A 16,129-nucleotide genomic window follows, 5' to 3' on the forward strand; every position below is an offset into this window, starting at 1 on the left:
TGCGAGACAGCTTGAGACATTAATGGCTTTCCGATACAAACATCCATTCCATTCTCAAATCAGGCTAGAGCTCAAAGCTAAACAAATATCGACCGATTTCGCTCACTAGCATCCTGTCAAAATCCCGGAGCACGTAGAATCTAATCACTCATATTGAATCACTGATCTATTCTCACCCGCTTCAGAACGGCTTTCATAAGTTCTGTAGTTCGAAAAGCAGCTCACTGAATTCTCACGCGACATATTTCAGTACATAGGCGATCGCTTACAAATTGACGCCATATTTCTGCTCTTTTATAAAATTTTACTCTGTGTTCTGCATAACCATCTGCTAGTTATGATGTCTCATGGATTCCCGCAGACATGTGCAATTTACGTCCGCTAAACATCGTAACTCAGCCTATATTGACGTAAAATTAGGTGTCAGTAAGGACGTTTTTGCCTTACTAGTGGTTCAGTATGAAAATATAAATGTTTCATGGGAAAACAGCGCTGATCACCATTCTACAGTGTCGACGAAGAAATTCCGAGAAATGGCCCCGAGCTGTTTTTGACCCCATTTTGCGGTGAAAGCATAAGAAAATTACGAGGGACTTTCGCGACTAAAGTAGTGAAAGGCCAAATCCTGAGGTCTCATCTTGTCTAGTGTTCTTGCCATCTGCAATCCCACACTTGAACGCGCGCCAAGGAACGCCACGCGACAGGAGTGATGGCTTACCGTCCAAACGCACACTTGTCAGAGAAAGTGTGGCAGATACTGTGCCTTTCCCCCTGAAGTCTCATCTTGTGCTGCCATCCGCAATCCCACATTTGAACGCGCGTCAAGGAACGCCACGCGACAGCCGCCGCAAAAGGGGGACACACTTTGTCCACGACAATATGAGCCATTAACGGCTTTCGCCATAACAACCTTAAATCGAGTTCAAAATTAGCGGGGTAGGGTAGTAGGTCTAACAGGACCCTCAAGATGGCAGCACGCTAGCAAAGCATAGCAGTTCTTTTTTTTTTTTTTTTTTTGGAAAGGCACAGAAGGGATGTTGCCCTATTTCTTCATTGGAATGCAGTCGAAAAATAAGCAATTCCGAAATACTGTGCGCATGAGGGCTAAAGCTTAATTAAGCATTACATGCGGAAGACATTCGCATTGACAATAATATTGTTTGAAGAGAAAACTTTGGCGGCATGCTTTCCTTGCCATCAATTGTTACAAAAAGGTCACCGTTACATGTTTCTACATTCACACTACGACTATATATATGTGAACAAAAGAGTACAGCTTGTACTTCCAAAGTACATATACAAAAATTGGAACGATACAGAGAAGATTAGCATGGCCCCTGCGCAAGGATGACACGCAAAATCGTGAAGCGTTCCACATTTTTTTTTCTTTACGGATGACTTCAAATGCTACCCCACACCTCTCGTGAACGCTGCCAACCCATCCTTTTGGCGATGACGCAAAATGCTTCAATGGGCTGCTGGGGGAAGGGGCGGGGGGGGGGGGGGGGACAAGTTTACATTCGATTTCCTTGCCGATAATGACAATGTTGCTGCCTGTCGAAGCAAACAGTGCCAGAAAAGAGCTAGGAAATCACATTTTATGGAGAATAATAATTAGGAAGAGTATTTCTGAGTGCGTCTTTAACGCGTTCAAAAGCACCGAGCATTTAATTGTGTTCGTACTGGTCATCAAGCTACCCTCATTTTCTCCTGAGTCGGGTGGTGTTACGGTCAAAAAAATGGAGCCACGTAGGAGATGAGGTCACCAGGAGCACAGAAAGACACAGAAAGTTTTTTAATGTGTCGCATCGTATCTGGCGCTGCGCGGCGCTCGCATTTTGTGGCAGAGACGCGGCCCATATACGTATCAAACACGAAACTAGATGGTGAGGGAACGTATACAATCTCCCACTGCAGTGTATAACTGCACTTCTGTGCAATAAACTAGGTTATTCTGCTCCCCTTGATCGAAGCCGCTGGTGGTGTTTCGTCTATGAGACACAATTGAGCACCCAGTAACCCTGTTTACATCTGACCGACTGCGGATGTCGAGTTGAGTGGACTCGGCCCGACAAATTTTGCATAAACCCAACCCGACAAGCTGCGATTGGGAAGGTGCCTAGCAACGAGGCGAAGCAGTAGAAGACGGTGCCCAATTCTTTTTTTTTTTTTTTCGCAGAGGTCTAGCGTTTTCCGTGCTGTTCTCATCTCCCACTGTTCCCGACTCAACTCAACCGCGTTTGCAAGCTTCCTGCTGCAGGGTCGAGTTAAGTCAATATCACCCTCTGCGCTGGAGTTGACGCGACCCTTGAAATTTTCTACTTTACCCGACAGCAGTTACATGAACCCTGTAGCCGGTTTTCGACTGGATAACTTAACTTGCTCCAGTTAGGTCCATGTAAACGCCGCTTGTGTGTTAGCCGCTAACTTCGGAGCGAGTTTGTAACTGCTGGTGAAGTGTTTGTAACTAAGTGCTAAATGAAAAGAGGTGAGGGGGAGTAAATGTGGTGGTTGTAGGGTGAAGAAGCAAAAAAAAAAAGACATAACAATCTGAGATGTTGGCAAAACCTTCTCGGCTGTTGGAGAACTTGGGACAGGAACGTGCAGCCTCTGGCGGTACAAATACCTCCGCATGGTACATATACGTGGCGTACTAGGTGTGGCCGAAAGACATTCAGCTACATGAAATATTTTCTGTCAAACAGAAGAGCGACCATCAGGATAGGGGAGAAGTCGGACCCTGTCGAGATCGGTGATAGGGTTACCCCACAGGGACCGGTCTTGTCGCCCCTGCTCTTCAATCTGGCCCTCCTGCCCCTGTCCGATCTACTCAAGCAAATCGAAGGCGGGGACCACGCGTTCTACGCTGACGATATTATGATGTGACGACTCGAGCCGGTCCTGATGCCTGGATGGAGGAAGCCTTGCAGAAGGCGGCAACGACCGTGCACGAGTACGCAAAGTCGTGTGGACTGAGCTGCGCTGCCCAGAAATTAGAGCTGCTTATGATCCAACCGGGAAAATTCAAGAAAGAGCTGTCGCCTAACGTGATCGTCACCACCGACGGAACGACCATCAAGCCAACACCACAGATTAGGATCCTCAGCCTACTACTTCAGACCGACGGGAAGGCACACGCCGCCGTCACAAAAATTGACTACAACCGAACAGATACTCAGTATGATTAGAAGGATATCTAACTGAAACCGAGGTCTCAAAGAGGACGATGCCATGCGTCTGATACGCGCGCTCGTCGTGTCGCGGTTTACCTACTCCGGCCCCTATTTCCAGCTGACGAAGGCGTTTAGGGCCTTCGTAAACACGGTGCTTCGTAAGGGAACGAAGCAAGGCCTGGGCATACCCATATACTCGTCCACGCAAAGACTGCTAGACATGGGCGCCCACAACACGGCGTAGGAGCTTATTGAAGCCCACCTCTCTATTGAGAGAATCCGGCTTAGTCACACGGAACACGGACGACCAGTCCCACACAAGATAGGATGGCAGATTGAGCCAGTACCCATCAAGGAAGCCCTTCCGGAAGACTGGAAAACGACCATTCAGACCAAACACCTTCCCAGGAACATGACGCCGGGCAAGGACGACGAGAGGCGTACCGCGCGGGTCATAGCCATAGCCCGGAAGCTGGAAGAGAACTCCAGGGTCCACTACGCGGATGTCTTGCTCCGAAAACATTGTGACCGTGCAGCGGCGGTGGTTACGCCAAAAGACAGGCTAATCGTCAGCGTATCCGTAAGAACAACAGACCACGTAGTTGCCGAAGAAGCAGCCATGACCCTCGCAATCGCACAGCCGAGCGTGGACACCGACTCAACGACAGCTTACAGAAGCTTCCGCAGGGGGGTAACCTCCCTCCGCGGCCCAAGCCATTATATCCAGTGCAAGCCTCCGGGAAGAGCCATACAGCTCGTGTAGGTACCGGCTCACCCGCAGGTAGCAGGCAACACCATCACAGACTACCATGCCCGAGAAATGTCAATCCGAGCCGAACACGAGCCGGAAGAGCTACCGCATCCGGTCACCAGCTTTCGGGAGATTACCCGGATGTACCAAGAGACAATTGATTGATTTATAGGAAGGAAAGGCGCGGTAACTGTCTCACTTGTTTTTGTGGTCGCCTCAACCACGCCATAAGGGAAGGGAGGAAGGTGGGAGTGAAGTGGAAAGAGAGAAAGAGGAGCCTTAGTGGAGGGCTTCAGAGTATTTTCGACCACCTGGAGATTTTTAACGTGCGCTGACATCGCACAGCACACGGACGCATCTTCGTTTCGCCTCCATCGAAACTCAGCCGCAGAGGTCGGGTTCGAACCCGGGTACTCCGGTACAATAGTCGGGCGTCTTACCACTGCATAGGAAAGGTGCAGACTGTGGTTGGTGTGGCTGTAGGAAGAAGGAAAAGAAAATGCGCGGGCCTGCTACTGGCTCTGTAGCTGAGCCACCTCCGCTGCCTCATGCGGACGGAAGAGAAAATAGACAATAAAAAAGAAGGAAAGACGCGCGCCGCCACAACAGCCGTCGTTGCACCCACCACCGAAATGATGGCGGGTGCAACGACGGCCTATAACAGATCAAAATTCTGTGGCTGGCTAGCGCCCGTCGCAAGCGGCGCTAAGCCACCGTCCCAGCCCCACAGAACCGCACCCCAAACTCACCAGGCAACAACAGACGATCCTGAGTCGACCGCAGGCGGGATCGCTTGCGCATCCCGTTACTGATGAACCGAATGCACTCTGCGGAACACGATATGCTCTGTCCTTTTTCGAAAAAAGGAGAAAAGGGCACCCTGCTGCACGTTTCGGCAGAATGCACAAAACGCAAGACCGCGCTCTTCCCCTTCCCGCCAATACCCCCAATTTCCAGCCCCTTGAGCAATGGGTGACCTTGATATCCAGCCCCGCCCTATCAACTCGGCTCGCTCTGACGGACAGGGGCCAGGAGCTGCTGGGAACATATGAGTCCTGAAACTAGGGAACCACCCCGTCTGGTGTCTGCATGCACCATCCAATTATTTCGGGGCTAAAAAAAGTTGATTCCTCCTCATTCTAGCTAACTTTAGCCGAGGTCTAAAACTACAAGAAATTGTGAGGGTTTACACATAGCTTGAATCTAGTCAAAAAGATAAAGCTGTGAGTTTTACAGGGGCAATCTAACACGATTTCAATCCGCGGTTTGTTCATACTTCTTATTTCAGTATAGGTTTCGGGGATAGAAAAGTGCCTTATAGTACTTTTAAATCGCCGCCGCGGAATTGTGAACGCCTATACTTAAACAGATCAAGTTCGTGTTTTCACATTTTTTTCTTGTACATTGTACATTGGTTTATAAAAAAGGAAAGGTGCAGTGTCTTTGGCCCTCAAGGTTTCTCAAGGTGACATCGCTCAGTCCAGGGCTGCGTCTCCGTTTATATTAAGAAATAACGAGGGACTTTAGCGACTAAAGTAGTGAAAGGCGAAAGCCTGAGTGCCGCGTTCTGCTACGCAACTGGCACTAATAAGTAATAATTTATTAATTATTTATTGTTAGGTATTCATCGTAGAGATATGGCCATAGAAGGCACGCATTCGCGCATACTGTAATGGGGCTCTGTGATTGGTCGAGACCTCTATTACGTCATCCCGCCTCGGCCAATCAGAGCCGCCGCAAATGCGGGACACATTTTGTCCACGACAGCATGAGCCATTAAAGGGTTTCGCCTTAATATAACTTCGTTCACAGGAAAGCAAAGCCTCAGTATCTGTCACTTGTTTTGTGGAAGCAGATTGATTGATTTAGAGGAACGGAAAGGCGCGTTAACTGTCTCACTAGTTTTCTGTGGACACCTCAACCGCACCGTAAGGGAGGATGTGGGAGTGAAATTGGAAAGAGAGAAAGAAGAGCCGTAGTGGATGGCTACGGAGTAATTTCGAGCACCTGGGGATCTTTAACATGAGCAGACATCGCACAGAGCACACGTGGATAATAATAATAAATGTTTCACATGAAAAGAAGACGCACTATATGTAATACTTGTTCTGTGGACACCTGAACCGCGCCGTAAGAGAGGAAGGTAGAGTGATAGGGGAAATATAGAAGGGGCAGGCTACGCAGTAATTTTGACCACCTGGGGATCTTTACATGCGCTGACATCGCACATCACATAGACGCTGCTCGGTTTCGCCCCCATCGAAACGCAGCCACCGGCAGTCGGGATCGAACCCGCGAACTCCGCCGCAGTAGCCGGGCGTCTTACCACTGTACCATCGCGGTGGGGTAACAAAGCACACGTCAAGCTAGGTTTCGGGGAAAGGAAAGTGCAGTAAACAATGCATGAACACCGCGAAGTCTTCGACACCAAAACTTAATTGCGCCGAGGTGATTGAAAGGGCAAATTTAGTGACACATGAAAACCTGCCATACTAAACGTAGTTAAGGTTTCGCTTCCATTGTAAATTTTGTAAATTGGCTTATACGAAAGGCAAGACGCATTATCTGTAAATGTCACTTGAAGGTGAAAACCAAGCATATCCGTCGGCTCGAACTACCTGGTATAGTGAAAAAAACTGATTTATTTAGAGGAAGAGAAAGGCGCGGTAACTGTCTCAGTTGGTTTCTGTGGATACCGCAACCGCGCCGTAAGGGAAAGGATGAAGGTAGAGTGAACGTGGAAAGAGAGTAAGAGGAGCAGTAGTGGAGGGCTAGCTGACATCGCACAGCACAGGGACGCCTCTTCGTTTCGCCTCCATCGAAACGCAGCCGCCGAGGTCGGGTTCGAACCCGGGTACTCCGGCAGAGTAGTCGGGCGTCTTACCACTGCACCACCCCGGCGGGGCACCTGGTATAGTGAAGCTTCCGCTTCAAAAGGGGCGGGGGGAGGATGGGGTGAAGGGTGGCAGTTCCAGGCCCTACGAGGCTGGGACTGTAGGTCAACGCTGCTTGCGGCGGGGCCTAGCCATCCACCAAATTTTATCTGTTGTAGGCCGTCATTGCACCCGCCACCGTTTCGGTGGTGGACGACGGCTGTTGTTGCGGCGCGCGTCTTTCTCTCTCTCTTCTTTTTCCTTTCTTCGCTTTTCCGGGGTGGTGCAGTGGTAAGACGCTCGACTACTGTGCCGGAGTACCCGGGTTCGACCCCGACCTCGGCGGCTGTGTTTCGATGGAGGCGAAACGAAGAGGCGTCCGTGTGCTGTGCGATGTCAGCGCACGTTAAAGATCCCCAGGTGGTCGAAATTACTCTGTAGACCTCCCCTACGGCTCCTCTTTCTCTCTTTCCACTTTCACTTCCACCTTCTTCCCTTCCCTTACGGCGCGGTTGCGGTGTCCACAGAAAACAAGTGAGACAGTTACCGTGCCTTTCCCTTCCTATAAATAAATCAGTTTTTTTCTTCTGTCGGCACGAGGCAGCGGAGGTGGCTCAGCTACAGAGCCAGTAGCAGGCCCACGTATTTTCTTTTCCTACTTTCTACAGCCTCAACAACAACCGCTGCAATATTTGTGGCACGTGGCAGCTGCCAGCTGTTTGGCGCAGCACATACAAATTTTGGTTTCCAATTAGGTAACTATTAATTAAGATACTGTTTCTAAATTACGAAATAATAACTTTAGACCGTCACTGGGATTTAAAACTTGGGCAGTATGTTTGGAAACTCCCTATGTTTCGCGATCACTTGTATCATTTTATTTCCCCGTTCTTAAACGTTCTTACGAAATAAAAAAAGTACGAGGGACTTTAGCGACTAAAGTAGTGAAAGCCTAAAGGCCCAACTCCAACGACATATCCTGGGCGTCGGCGCTCAACGTCGGCGCTGTTGGCGTATGCAGAAACCGGTTTGAGCATGCGCACGGTACGAGACGCCAGCAAACAAGCGGAGCGCCGTGATCTGTCCGTGCTAGAGTTGTCAAGAGATCTGTTGTAGAGCGGACGCTGTGCGGACGTGTTCCGCATGAGCTCCCGCCTTGAGACCGATTTTCGGCGGAACGCGCTGTGCCTTGGACTTGCTTTTTGTGGAATCGTCTGCAGGCAGTTGCTCTGTACCTGTGGACACCATATTTTGACAAGTGTTCCCCCCTTTTAGGGGTTTTTTCACGATTTGTACTCGACCACGGTGCGGCAAATCAGGCCTAATCATTAGGCCGAGCCGACGCCTGCGGCACCGGGCTCCGGGGCTGTGACTTGTGGTTGTGGGCCTTTGTGAGGCTGAAGACAATGGAGTACTCCGTTGAGGGAGAATCTATATCGCCCGAAGAGTTCGAGGCGGGAGAATGGACCTAGGTTTTGAAGGCGCAAGATCGATTCAAGAAGTCTGTGTACGGGGATCACTCCGAGAGTAGGCCTACCGAGAAACAGGCGGGCAGCGACGGGCGCCACACGCACGGAGCAGCCCAAGTCAAGCGGGGGAAAGCGCCGGTGTGGAAGAAACGGGGACCGTTTCTGAAGATGCCAGCCAAGGATTTCAAGGTTGTGTGCCGGCCCAAGAATTGGGACTTGAGTATAGTGACGCCGAGGGAGCTCGGATGTGCCTTGAGAGCGGCAGCAGAGCTGACGAACGCGACTGCGGTGGAAGAAGACCTGGTGCGAGTCAATGAGACAAACAACACGATGACGGTGAGCACGCCGTGTATGAATCGTAGTGGGGCATATGCGAATGTAAAGACGCTCAAGCTGGGCGGTCGTGACCTTGAGGTTTCGGCGTACGTGGCGGCGCCGGAGAACTCTGTGCGCGGAGTAATTTACAATGCGTACAACGGATGGCCATTGGCAGAAGTTCGCGCAGGATTCTTGAAGAAGAACGAAGACATGGACATTTTGGATGCCAGACCTTTGGGCAAGTCAAAGGCGATTCAGATCACTTTCGGCGGGAAGCGCGTTCCCCGGCAAGTTATTTATTGGAACTGTCTGTATGCTGTGATCCCGTATAGAGTTAGTCGAGACCTGCTATAACTGCAGACGAGTGGGACATCGGGCGGACGTTTGCTATCGTCCGAAGACTAATTTGTGTCGCCGTTGCGGGAAGGAACATCCTGCACCACCGGACGGAGAGTCGCTGACCTGCACGCCGGACTGCATCGTGTGTATGGGGCGCACAGCACGGGAAGCCGCAACTGCAAGTTTCGTCTAGCCCGTCAGCAGCCGACGGGTCTGCAGCACAGCAACGAGGACAAGAGCCAAACTGGCAAGGAAGAGCGGCGTTCGCAGCACAGCAACGAGGACAAGAGCCAAACTGGCAAGGAAGAGCGGCGTTCGAGGCCCAGGAAGCGGTCATCTAGCGGTGCGAGAGGCGATAGCAAGAGAAGGGACCGGTCAGCTTCCTTCCCGTCACTGCCCGGACCCGAGCCTGGCAAAGGAGGAGGGCAAGGTTCCGGTCATGGAAGAAGTCCCAGTGCCACAAGGAAAAAGGTGAGCTGGCCGAACGCGGGCTCCCAAAATGAGACTGCTCGAGAGAAGGAGCTACAAAGGCAGGTGTTGCAGCAAGCCGAAACTATCAAAAAGATGGAAGCTAGGATGGCAGAGATGGAACGCGCGCTTAAAACCGGCAGAGTAGAAAGGGTACAGACGCTGCTGGCCCAGGCCCCACAGAAAGCGGCGCAGGCGAACGCTTCTAGCGTGGACGATAACTGTACAGCTATGGAAGTGGAGAATCGGGGGACGGTCAAAAGGCCGCCGCCGGCAGATGAGGGAGCTCATGCAAAGAGAATAGCAGAAACTTCGGCGGCGGACACGCCGCAGCCAGCAGTTAAAGTCACTAGTCTTAGGAGGGACATGCTTACCCTTGCAGAGAGAGTAGGAAAACTGGAAGAAAGACAGGATAGGTTGGAAGGTCGGGTCGACAAGATCGAAGCCAGACTAGGCAAGATTGAGGAGCGTCTTGACGCCTTCACCAATGACTTAAGGGGTTTCCAGACCCAAGTAATGGGTATGGTTAAACACCTAAATGCTATGCTAGAGGCTAGATTGCCTCGCGTAGTCGGCCAGGAGCCGATGTTAGTGAACCTAGTGCCTCACCATGGCCCCTCGCCAGCAAATTGAGGTTTGGCAGTGGAACTGCAGGGGCTTCCGTCGCAAGCGGGGGAACCTGCAGTTGCACATACAAAATCTAGATAGTAAGCCGGACATAACTTTGCAGGAAGCTAGCGGCTCGGTTAAATTACCGGGATTTAAGACATTTACACCACCAGAGATTGATCGAGGGGGCGTATCGAGCGTCTTTACGGCCATGCTAGTCCATCGTAACACCACAGTGATTCAGCATACCATAGATAGCAGCAGGGAGGACTACGTCCTGCTGGAGATTTTACCTAAAAGAAAAGGCGATAAGAGTCTCTTTGCTCTTAATGTATACTCTTCTCCAAAAGATAAGGGGGTGGGCTTGCCAGACCTCCTGATAAAGACGCAACGGCTAGCGGCTAGGTCTCAACTCATCGTGGTGGGGGATTTCAATGCGCCTCATCCGGAGTGGGGCTACATCCGAGCCAGCCCGAAGGGAAATAAACTTTGGCAGGTTGCCCAGGACCTGCGATGGACGATCTTGAACAACCCGCTAGATCATACAAGGATAGGCAACAGCGTGAGCATAGACACCTCTCCAGACCTCACATTTGTGAATGGTATCAGGGATGCAAAGTGGGTAAACACGGGACAGCCACTGGGAAGTGATCACTATATCCTTTCCACGATATTTAGTGCTGCTAAGCACAAAGACAAGGTGAAAGGAACTCGAGTGACGGACTGGGACCGATTTCGGGAAGTCAGGAATGATACAGTGACCGGGGAAATCGAGGACTTAGGAGCCTGGGTTGAGGCACTCAAGCAGGCCGTGAAGAGTACCACAAAAGAGGTTCCAGCGGAGGAGGAGGGCTCTACGGCTGACTCCAGATTGTTACACATGTGGGAAGCACATGCGAGTCTCCTTCGGAGGTGGAAGAAACAAAGGCATAATGGCGTGCTCCGTAGAAAGATGGCCAAGTTAGAACGAGAAATCGAAACGTGCACATTGGAGTTGCAGTGCAAACAGTGGGGGCAGATTTGTGACCGGATGAATGAGCAATTCGGATGCAAAAAAACATGGCAGTTGTTGAGGCACCTTTTAGACCCGACGGCAACCAAATCTGCGCAGAAGGGGCAAATGGCTAGGCTAGTGCATTGGTATCAAGGCACGACTGGGGAGTTTATACATGAACTCCGAAGACGTTACATAAACGCAGAGGCGGGCGGTTGCTTGCCGGATTACTCGGGAGAGGAAAACCTTGAATTAGATGCAGACTTTGCGGAGGTGGAGTTTGCAATGGGTCAGCTTCGTACCACGTCAGCAGCGGGTCCGGACGGGGTTACTAGTAAGATGCTGAGGAACCTGGATTTCAAGTCAGTAGGGGCACTCACGAATTTGATGAATAAATTTTGGGTGGCCGGGGAGATTCCGCCAGAGTGGAAGCATGCTAGGATTACATTTATTCCTAAAGCAGGGAAGAAGCTCTGCATTGAGAATCTGCGTCCCATCTCGCTAACGTCGTGTTTAGCCAAATTGATGGAGCATGTGGTCCTGAACAGGCTTCAGGGTTATGTAGAGGACAAGGAGTTGATACCTGAAACAATGATTGGTTTCAGGGCTAATTTATCAACGCAGGACGTCATGATACAGCTAAAAAAAGACGTTGTTGATCCTGGGTACGGCACGGGCACCAAGGCTATCTTGGGGCTCGACCTAACTAAGGCCTTTGACAATGTTACCCATGAGGCAATATTGAGGAACCTATCGGACATAAGACCGGGGGGTAGAACCTTCCGGTACATCAGATCGTTTCTGGAGGGTAGGACTGCGGAGATTATAGTCGGAGAAATGAAATCGGATCCCTTCCCATTGGGGGGCAGAGGGACACCGCAAGGGTCGGTATTATCGCCGTTCCTATTTAATCTCGCATTGATGAAGATACCACCCAGGCTGCAAGGGATATCGGGACTTAAACATACATTTTACGCGGATGACATTACTCTTTGGGTAACAAGAGGCAGTGACGCACATTTGCAAGAAACTCTACAGCACGCGGTGGATATTGTTGAGGAGCTAGCAGGGGAAGCAGGACTCTCGTGCTCTCAGCCCAAGTCCGAGCTTTTTGTGCTGAGGGACAAGCCAAGAGGGATACATGCGAGGCACTATGTGCCGCCACCGCCTTTAGAGGTCAAAGTGGGGGGCGTACCGGTCGCTGAGGTTCAAACGATCAGGATCCTGGGTATGTATCTGCAGACTAACAGGAAAAATTGCGAGTCCTTGAAAAGGCTTAAAAATACGGTCAATGCTACCGTGAGGCTAATCAGGAGAATCGCTAATCGTAAGAGAGGTGTTAAGGAAAAGGACTTGTGTAAGCTGGTGCAGGCGTTTGTGCTCAGTAGAATAGTGTATGCGACGCCTTATTTGAAGTTGGACGCGACGGAAAAAGGCAAGGTGGAGGCTATGATTAGGCAGGCATATAAAGCGGCCCTTGGGTTGCCTCACAATGCGTCTACCGAAAGGCTGCTGGGATTAGGGGTGCACAACACCCTAGAAGAACTACGGGAGGCGCACTTGGTGATGCAGCTCGGTAGGCTTTCAAAAACAAAAGCAGGAAGGGACATATTGGAAAGGATCGGCATTGGAGTTGACGCTCCAGCTGGTGACACTAAAATTCAGATTAGGCGGGAAATGCACAAGGGCTTGTACATAAAACCTTTGCCCAAGAAAATGCATCCAATACATCACGAGGACCGCAGGAAGGCAAGAGCCAAAGCTTTACATGTTAAGTACGGGAAGTACAACGGGGCAGTATATGTAGATGTCGCCGAGTATAGGGACAAGGACGCATTTGCAATTGTGGTGGTGGACGGGCGGGGACGCTTGATCGCCTCCGGATCAATCAAAACCCGCTCCCCAGAAACTGCAGAGGAAGCGGCGATAGCACTAGCTATTACTAGTAGTAATGCTGACTTGATCTTCAGCGATTCCAAAACAGCCATCCGAAATTTGGCGAGGGGCAGAATATCTGTCATAGCGGCGCGATTGCTGAATCGGGCCACGGGGCGAGGGACTACGGAGGCGGAAATTGTCTGGGTACCAGCACACTCTGGGAATCCTGGGAACGAGACGGCTCACATGAATGCTCGAGGTTTCGTCAGCCGAGTAGGTGAGCCGGACGTTCCGGGAAGGTCCACGAGAGATGGGCTGGTATCCTTTCATGACATTACTAACCATTTCAAACTTGAGCGGAGGATTTACCCACCCCCGGACAAGCAATTGGTGAATGCGCAGGAATGCGTCTGGCGACGATTGCAGACTAGATGTTTCTTCAACCCATACGTGTTGAGCAAAATCTACCCGGACATTCAGCCGGAGTGCAAATGGTGTCAGGAATTGGCAACCTATGACCACATATTATGGAGCTGTAGCATAGCACCGCCACCGGCGGATATTATGCGTGATCCTTCCCTCGAGCAGTGGGAGGCCGTGTTGGCCAGCTCAGACCCGGTCGTCCAGACCAGGGCCGTGGAGTGGGCCACCCAGGTCGCCGTCAGCCATGGGTTGATGGCCATCTAACACGGAACCATCCATACATGCTCTCTGACGAAAATAAAGTTTTTCCATCCATCCATCCATGTCCGTGCTAGATTTCGGCGTCAGCGTCCACGCAGGCGCTATAGTGCTCTAGAGCACTATACAGGCGCCGAGCTGCTCACCTGCATAGGTCTCTCATTGGCGCACGTCTAGGCGCCGTACACCAATGAGAGGACATGCGACCTCTGAATTTTGAATTTTCGCTCGCGCCGAGTCTTCGCGTGCTTTTTCTTTTTACTTTTTTTTTGGTCATCGCTTTGCTTCGTCGCACGTGGCCCTGATGGTAAAACCCCTCGCCGCCCATCGGTTGATCTCAGCCGTGGAGGAAGACTCGCCTCAGCTACGGTCGCGGAAAACGGGACAAATTGATGTTGCGTCGATGGCGTCGCAGACTGTATTGAAAAGCCGAGAAAAATGTGGAAGGTGTATACGTTTATTTGGCCAGAAGTAGAAAGTGTAAACTGTAATTAATTTCCATGTCTAAATTACATCTCTTAACGCTTTAAAAAGCAGAAATTGTTGAGTGAATATTAAAACTGCAACAACGCACCAGCGCGAATACAAGCGTGAGCAGTGAGCGCCAACTGCGCCAGTGCCGAGTCCCATGGTGATGCGCACCGCTTGTGACGCCCACTGTGGCACGGCGCTGACAGCGCCGACGCTGAACGCCGACGCCTAGGATATGTCGTTGGAGTTGGGCCTTAAAGCTTGAGAAGTGTCATCTTGTCTAGCGTTCCTTTCGTCAGCAACCCCACTCTTGAACGCGCGCCAAGGAACACCACACGACTGAAGCGATGGCGCACCACCCAAACGCACACTTGTCTGAGAAAGAGCGCCATGCTGTGCCTTTCCTCTAGAAGACTCATCTTGTCTAGCGTTCCTACCATCTGCGATCCCACAAGTGAACGCGCGCCAAGGAACGCCACGGTAACAGCCGCCGAAAAAGCGGGACACAATTTGTCCACGACAGTATTTAAAGGTTTTCGCCTTTATTGTAATTGTTTTACAGGAAAGGAAAGGCGCAGTATGTATCATACTTTTTCAGGCAAGAGTATTGGACGGTCACCACCGCCCCTGTCGCGTGGCGTTCCTTGGCGCCCGTTCATATGTGGCATTGCAAATGGCCGGGAAGCACCCTGCTTTCCCTCTTTCTATTCTTCTCTATTTTCCGTTCTGTCTGCACGAGGCAGCGGAGGTGGCTCAGCTACAGAGACAGTAGCAGGCCCGTGCATTTTCTTTCCCTTCTTCCGACAGCCACAACAACATCCTGCTTCAGCCAATCAGAAAGCCTCAAAAGCGGGACACACTTTGTCCATACAGCATAAGCCATTAGAGGCTACCGCCTTAAAAAAGTCACGTGACTAGTGGATCCATACGCAACGATTGTGCCGCACTCAACCGCGGTTTAAGCGAGCGAGATCAGCTGCGGTCGTGGCTTGACGGCCCCGTTGCACAGGCAGGCCGATGTGTTTTCGGTGGCTGCAGGGAGGTCGCCGCGCTCGCTGCAACTTGTACTGTCCCGCGCGACATGTGGCAACGCGAGTGAAGAAAAAAGGTACACGTGACCTTGTCGCAAATAATCAAAGGGGATTTGTGAAGGTCCTCTCCAACTTTGTGAATACTGTTTACTGTCTAAAGTCGATATTCAGTAAATTAGGAAAATAACGAAGAAATAATTGCAGTACAATCTTATCTGTGGTGCGCAATACGGCTGGCATAACTATGTTACTGGCTTCACTCGCCTGCCTCAATCATTCGAGTTTTAGCCGTTGGCTAAAACTGCAAATATGTGAAACAGAATCCCTTCTATACCACACTCGTTATGCGCTCGTAACAGCGGACGTTGAGTGCACCTGATACAAGTATGATTTCAATTTTAGGCATTACTCGCCGCTTTACTATAGTATACACTTTTTTGGGGGGCATAAGGTGTTCTTAACCGGTTAGTTAGGGATTGGGGTACAGATGATACAAAAGCATGCGTAAGTTGCGAGCTGAAATGCCACTGGTTGTGCTTGATACGTTAAATGCTCGAGTTGAAGTCACACGACCTAACACGGCAGTTTCGAGAGCACCCGCAACACGACGAACGTGTATTTCAGGGGCTATTGGTCTCCGCATAATATACTTTTGAAGCGAAGGCTTCACTATGCCATGTATTATCCGAGGTCAGCCTGCCTGGCCGCTTCACCTTCAACAAACGTCACAGTGTGGCTATATTGCTTAACCATAGTGCTGCAAAGATGAGCCACCACGACCTTTGACCTTAGATCTTCTACAGCAGATACAGCACCATGTGTTTTCTCTTGTAGATGACGGAGTACACAACTCCACATTTTCGCCATTTTAACCGCTGCAAAACCATTTCTGGTCTTGTATGAACCTAAGCCTAACCAATGTAAAACCGAACAAAACGACGTTTTCGCTTCGCCTACTTAGATAAAGCAAGGTGCACTTTCTAATGGTATTCAAGAAAGAAACTAAGTGTGCGCCACAAACGACAGATCGATATAAGTGCATCAATTAGACGCCGCTGTACCAATGAAAACAAT

At 50.6% G+C, this 16,129-nt stretch overlaps 1 non-coding gene across 1 annotated transcript; it reads left to right on the forward strand.

Annotated features, from left to right (window-relative positions):
- The first annotated feature begins 1,279 nt into the window (after nucleotides 1–1,279).
- Nucleotides 1,280–1,382, forward strand: LOC146174845 (U6 spliceosomal RNA). Its single transcript, XR_014702417.1, has one exon. It is a non-coding gene; the product is annotated as a U6 spliceosomal RNA (small nuclear RNA).
- Nucleotides 1,383–16,129: the final 14,747 nt, after the last annotated feature.

This window comes from Amblyomma maculatum, chromosome 11 (assembly GCF_055883805.1).
Source record: "Amblyomma maculatum isolate TAMU_Amacu chromosome 11, ASM5588380v1, whole genome shotgun sequence".
NCBI lineage: Eukaryota > Metazoa > Arthropoda > Arachnida > Ixodida > Ixodidae > Amblyomma > Amblyomma maculatum.